The sequence below is a fragment of the Palaemon carinicauda genome, chromosome 14, assembly GCF_036898095.1.
Source record: "Palaemon carinicauda isolate YSFRI2023 chromosome 14, ASM3689809v2, whole genome shotgun sequence".
NCBI lineage: Eukaryota > Metazoa > Arthropoda > Malacostraca > Decapoda > Palaemonidae > Palaemon > Palaemon carinicauda.
This window is the reverse complement of record NC_090738.1, coordinates 109766794-109774293: the sequence shown is the minus strand read 5'-3', so window position 1 is coordinate 109774293 and position 7500 is coordinate 109766794.

Sequence of the window (7500 nt, the reverse complement as noted above, 5' to 3'; positions counted from 1 at the left end):
TTATTATCTACGTTTACTGTAATTAGGCTGTAATAAAATTCTAACCTATGTTCGTCTAACAAAGGAACATAGCCTAGTTTATCCCTTCCGTTCTTCAGAACTAATTTTAAGTAACGTATAGGCAACAAATGGGGCGACAATACACCTTTAGTTGCTAACGTGATAGCTTCTACATAATCCTTGGATTTCTCAATGAAATGTGCAATTCTGTTATGTATGTGATCTATCTTTGAATCATAATACGTTAATGTTGCCAACAAATCCTGTACTTCCATAATTTGAACGATATTATCTGAATGTTCATTTAACAAATCCATAATTTTATTGATTGAAGCTAACTGATCCCTTAGTTCTGACATAATCAATTCATCTTTATGAGTCAAGAACTCAATTTTCTTATTTTGATTACTAATTTTAAGACGATTGGAAATTCCAAAACCTAAACTTGCAACAGACCCAAAGATGCTTAATGCAGCATAAATGAACGGATTCCGTCTTTCTTTATGTTCGTGTCCTACAGTCCACATCAAAAGGTCATAAGCCAAAGATCCTGTCTCGCCAGTCTTATTTTTCAAGTCATCAGATAGCATCTCTGCAACTTTTAATGTTGATCCAAGCAAACTCTTAGTAGTCAAACGAAAATGTCTTCTATGCAACTCATCCAATGATGCAGAAAACCTTGAAATGGCGGTTCTTAAGCTAATGACATCATTCTCTTGAAGAAAAATTGCTTGCATATTCACTTCTACAATTACGTTAGTTGACGTAATAAAAATGTCTTTTGTCTTTCAACTATATTGCCATATCTAAAATATATATTTTTAGTCTTAGAACTCATCCCATACGAAAAAAATGTCTGAGCGAACAATATCACTCCCAACAACAAAAAATTCATCTTGGAAACCTGTAACGAGAAAAAATATATGTAATTACTCCTGTATTAAAAAGAAAACTTTTAATCACATAAAATAAAATTTTCCCTCACTTCTTTTCCTCTCTTTTCTTTTTAATTTCTTATGTGAGCCAATGGTACTATTCTCTCATCCGTGGGTTGGGCTACGTTTTGAATTCTAAACCTATTGGCCGTTAATGTTTCCAAAATGTTAAATGGGCCTTCAAACTTAGGTGTTAATTTATAGTTGAGCCCTTTTCTGACATTGATTTGAATATAGATGTTATCACCCACGGTATATGTTTTAGTTGGTTTCGCTATTTTATCATGATTCCTTTTCATTATGATTTGTGATTCTTCTAAATTCTTTCGAAGGATATCATATCGACTTATACTTGCATTTATACATTCTTTTAAAGAATTTGATAGATTAGTTGTAGGCGTTAATACATGGAAAGGTGTTCTAACTGGGGTACCATACAATGCTTCATGCGGTGACATTTTAATTGATATATGATATGAATGATTCAGAGTACTCAGTGCCGCCGGTATTGCAATATCCCAGTTGGGGTCTGATCCCCCTAGTGTTACCCTCAATATATTTAATATCTTCCTATTTGCTCTTTCCACTAGCCCATTCGACTCTGGGTGATATATCATGGTATTAATCTTCTTTATGTTGAGGAATTCACACAATGAGGTAAGAAAGTGATTATTAAATTCACCACCCGAGTCTGAGATTATCATGTGTGGAATTCCATGTTTACAAATGTAACACTCGTAAAACTTCCTAGCGCATTCAATCGCAGTTTTAGTTTTAAGCGCTATTAGTTCTGTATGTCGTGTTAAAGCATCAATAATTACTAAGAGGTGCTTATTTCCTCTGTCTGACTCGTAAAATCCTGTTAACAAATCTAAATGTATTCTTTCAAAGGGTTGATTGGGCACAGGATAAGCTCCTAGGCTGACAGGTGTTTTCGTATGCCCTTTGTTTTCCTGACATGTGCGACAATTAGCTATGTGTCTTTTTATATCTGTAAGCATTGTATGCCAATAAAACAATGATTTGGCTTTCTGTGACATTAATGAGAACCCAGGGTGTCCATGTAATGGATTTGAATGCAACCAATTCAGGACAGTGGAAATAAGTGAGATTGGTACTACTACCTGGTCGTTAGTTACATGTGGTGTATTGCGGGTTTTCCTTGTCACAGTCCTACACAGAATATTATCTTTGATTATATAATTCTGCTGCTTATACTTTATATATTCCTTTTCTTTATGATTGCCTTTCAAAGCATTTATAATTGTTTCTATTTTCTGATCTTTTCTTTGCTCAGTCTGTAACAATTCAGCGCTCCAGCCTAAATCTTCTTGTTCAGATATTGTTTTTACAATAGGCATGGATGTTGATATATCTATTAATTCAGCTAAAGGCTCTGTACAAGATGACACGGGGTTGCGTGATAATGCATCCGCAATGATATTTGCTTTCCCAGGTAAATACCCAATTCTTGCGCCAAAATCTTGAATGATCAAATGCCACCGAGTTCGTTTAGGGCTGTGATTGAAGCCTTTAAAGAACTCTGTTAGTGGTTTATGGTCAGTAAGAACCTTAACGGGATAACCGTAAATTATGAACTTAAAATGCACTAGCGAATTAACAATAGCTAGTCCTTCCTTGTCTATTACCGCATACTTACTTTCGGAAGTTCTCAATTTTCGAGAATAGAAAGCTATCGGGAAAAACTGTTTATCATATTGCTGAAGCAATACCCCTCCTACTCCTAAGTCTGAGGCGTCTGTTGCAATGAAGAATTCCTTACCGAAGTCAGGAAATTTTAAGATAGGAGAACTACACAGTTCATCTTTCAAAGTATTAAACGCCTGTTGATGTTGCTCAGACCATATGAAATCTACGCCCTTCTTCGTAAGATCAGTTAAAGGAGCGGCTATTATTGAATAGTTGCGTATAAAACGCCTGTAATATCCACTACAACCCAGAAATTGTTGTATTCCCTTGATATTAGTAGGTATGGGAAAATTACGTATAGCCGACATCTTATCATGGACTACTTTAAGACCTTGGCTTGACACCATGAAACCCAAATATATCAATTCTGTTTTGAAAAATTCACACTTACTAATCTTTACCCTTAAGTTATGTTGTCTTAATCTCTGTAGTACTAGTTCTAACTTACGTAGATGTTCTTCTAAGGTGTTGGAAAAGATTACAAGATCATCCATATAGGCATGCAATATATCCCCTAACAAGTCTCCAAACACTATGTTAATCATTCTTGTAAATGTTATAGGAGCACAACGTAAACCAAAAGGCATCCGCAAAAATTCATAATGTCCCCTGGCTGTGCTGAAGGCTGTGTATGGGATACTATCTTCTTCTAATGATATCTGGTGAACGCCTTTAAGTAAGTCCAAACTGGTAAAATATTTATTCTGACCTAACAAAGACAAAATATCGTCAGTACATGGCACTGGGAATCGATCAGGGATCGTTTCCTCGTTTAGACGACGAAAGTCGACGCATATACGCCATGTTCGATCTTTTTTCGGTACAACTATTAAAGGAAAATTATAAGGGCTATTTGATTTTCTAATGACTCCTTCCTCTAACATTTTACCTACTTCATCATTTATTTCATTCTGGAATTTCATAGGGAGTCTGTACGAGGGTACATATATAATTTTCTGCTTGTCTTTTAACCTTATTTGATGCTCGATCACATCTGTTTTTCCTAAGGATCCATCCGTAGTGGAAAAGACATCTGTATATTTAGTTAAAAGTTCAAAAATTTTCTGCTAAACTTCTTCGTCTTGAATGTCCTTACTGATTTTATTTTTAATAGATCGCAAAAGGGATTCATCCGCAACTGATTGAGAGTGATTGATTTCAGCAACGGTAAGAATACAATGTTTATAAACTTCTACATCCAAGATATGTTGATTTTTGTGAATTACTAAAGTGTTATTTAAATGATTACAGACTTCGATATTACATTGCTGATGTGAGCCTACTGTATAAATAGCTTGTGTGACAGACAATCCGTTAGTTTTCAAAGTATCGGAAAGGATTAATATTTCAGATCCCGGTAGTGTTTTCTTTATTTGCACTATTAAATTCGAAGGTATGTTTGGTTCGATATATTGCGTGCAAGATGATATTACGGGTGAACGAGAATTCTGCTGGGTCGCGTATATTATTTCTTTATTAGTGAGACAAGTTATTGGTTCTTCAACGTACGTCACGGTTACAATTGTCGTCTCCTTTTTATCCAAAACTGACTTTAAGGTATTAGAAGACTTATAGAATTTCCCTTTGATATACACGCCGTGCTTGGCAGGAGCTAAGATAATGTTTTGATTTCCCATAGATGGGTATCCTATAATTACAGCTGGATATATATTAATGTTTTTTACAACAACAAATGTATCGGCAAACGTGCGATTACCGACTCTGAACTGAATATGAGTTATGCCTATGACGTTTAATTCACTATTTCCTATACCTGAAAGTCTAATTCCTGATTTTTCAATCGGAAAGTTCGAAAACAACAAATGATGTGTCTTCAAATCCATAATATTACGTGGACTACTAGAATAAAAAAATAACGTAAAGGATTTGTGTTCTAAATTTACAGCATATAAGGTTGGCCGTAACTCATTTTGGCTTATTATTGTATGAATTCGTTGCAAATCTACGGGAGCATGCACTGTTTTACTTAATTCGGCCGTGTGTTTCATAGGAAAATCTATTGTCTCACAATTATCTGATAAAACATTAAATTGATTATTCAATACTATTGATGTTGACATAAATGACCTTGACCCAACATCACTCTCTTCCCCTCTAGAGTTAACTATGTGGTATTTGCTTTGCTCTGCATATTCTGAAAATTATACTGACCTTGCGAGGTCTGGTTTGACGGCCCAGGCTCAGCGATATTTGAAGAAGTGTTTGTTTGTTTCGGACTCTGAACTGCATTGACATTTTGTTGTTTCTTCTTATTGTTAAAATGAGAATTTTTCTTTTTATTTCCATATGGAACTGACTGTGGAATTGACTGTGTATTTCTAGGATATTGTTGTGTCTTACGCGCCTAACATTGACTATAAGAATGTGATGCTGTGTTGTGAACTGAGCAAAATTTCGTTCTACAGTCTGCGCTTATGTGACCTTGACGTTTGCAGTTGTAACACGTCACTCCCGCTACTGGACTGTTAATTACGTTCACTGTTTGTGGTTTTGTTTCATTCTTAGCAAAAACTTGAGTTAACACGGGATCGAGATCTGGACACTTGGACATGTGTTTCTTTATCTGTTTATAGACATCCAATTCCGTACTTGCAGGCATTAACTTCTTATCAAAGCACCGCACTAAAGCTTCAGGCAACATAAGTGTCATGCAAGTTAAATACATTAATCGTAAAAAATCTTTCACGGAGATGTTATCGTTAGTAACCCAAGTGGAATTACCTAAAATGTCCTGATATTCGTTAAGCCTATCAGCTATGAGAGCTGCTCTCTCAATAACATTAAGCCGATTCATAGTGGCTTGATTAAGTGTATTTCGTAACGTTAACACTACATCCAAGGCTTCCTCACCCCCATAGATCGCGCGTAACGTAACTTTGAAATCATCCCAAGTAACTGCTTCCTGAAATGAAACACCTCTTAAATACGCACTCGCATCCCCCTTAGAAAAATCTATAAAACTTTTAGCTTCTTGTAATTGTACAAAAGGATCTACGATTTGTTTGGCATTTAAATGGACATCAACGGATGAAATCCATGACTCCACATTTTGTGGCAAGAACCCGTTGACCCGACCTTGAAAAGGAAGGATTGCTGACCTGGCATTTACAAGCGTCACAATTGGAGGAGGATTAGCCTGGCCTACACCACTAGGTCCAGGGGTAGGGCTGACAGGAGGAGCCATGACTGCTGTATTTTTTTTTTCTATCTCTTTGACCCCTTTCAATTCTATCAAAATATCTATATGAGTACAGACGCCCACTGCGTAAACGTATATGTATAATCAAATTCCCCCAACACTGTTACTAATCCCAAAACATTTCCCAAGAGTTTCTGAAAGAAAAAGGAATTAGCACAAAGAAAGAAAAATTCTAAATGAGAATTCGGAGTTTCTTATAACAAAGTTTAGGAATTCACTCACCCCAGTAATAATCGACTAATGACTTGTGATAACTACAATTCACTGCCCAAACTGGAATGAATAGAAAATATCTGTACTTAGCTTATATATGAAGTTGATACGTCCTCTCTCTCTCTCTCTCTCTTGATGTTTTGTTAGCGATGTCTCGTTCTAGTTTCTTGTTGAATGTAGTTCTTCCTGGATATGTCTTGCAATTGTTGAACGCCAGTCCTTGGGTTTCCTAGGATGTTGATTGAAGATTCAGGTTGTATGCTAACATATGTTGATGTTAGCTTTTCCGTTGGACTTAGTCAAAATTGTAGATTCTTGTAGATAATGTTGAGTTCTTGAAGATCTTTCTCAGGTTTTACAGCTTTTATTTTGAAGTCTTGAAGATCTTTCTCTGGTTTTACAGCTTTTATGTTGAAGTCTTGAAGATATTTCTCTGGTTTTACAGCTTTTATTTTGAAGTCTTGAAGATTTTTCTCTAATTCTTAGAGTTTAACCGCTGTCTTAGAGTTTAATCGCTGTCTTAGAGTTTAATCGCTGCCACCATTTATTGGCGTGCTACTGTATTAAGCACACATTTGAGTATGAGTTGTTTTCAGATGTATTTAAATGGTACATGAATACATCTTAATAGTTTTTAAGTCTTTATTATATAAAAACAACAGAGTTAAACATCTCCATCACTGGAGGAAGCTGTGTTGGTCCAGATGACCAATTCTGGTGAAGTTTAGATATGAACTGAATAAATTATCGATATCACAGATATCGTATGCTTGGTTTACTTTAGACACGTGACGGAATCGGAAGACACCTGCATCCGGTGACGTCACAAACTTTCACACGATGAGACAATGTGTTGACGTTTAAGAAGAATGTCAATTTGCCGAGGTTTGCATAGGTTTGCATTATACATCCTGTTTACAATTTGAATGACTACAGCAAATCCCAGGGTTAGCTCTTCCAACCAACATGACATATTACGTCATTTGTTTTAAACATGTAATATTAACTATTCTAATCATTACATATATATATATTTATATATATATATATATATATATATATATATATATATATATATATATATATATATATATATATATATATATATATGTATATATATATATATATATATATATATATATATATATATATATATATATATATATATATATATATATATATACATATATATATATAATGTATATATATATATATATATATATATATATATATATATATATATATATATATATATATATATATATATATATATATGTGATAAATTTTGCACATTTAGACGTGTTTTTCCTATTCAAATAAGACATATTTTTGATGCGTTATTATATGGATTCTCTTACCGACCTTGGGATCAGAGCTCCACGCGAAATCACACAAAAACAATAGCTTCTGACCGGCCGGAAA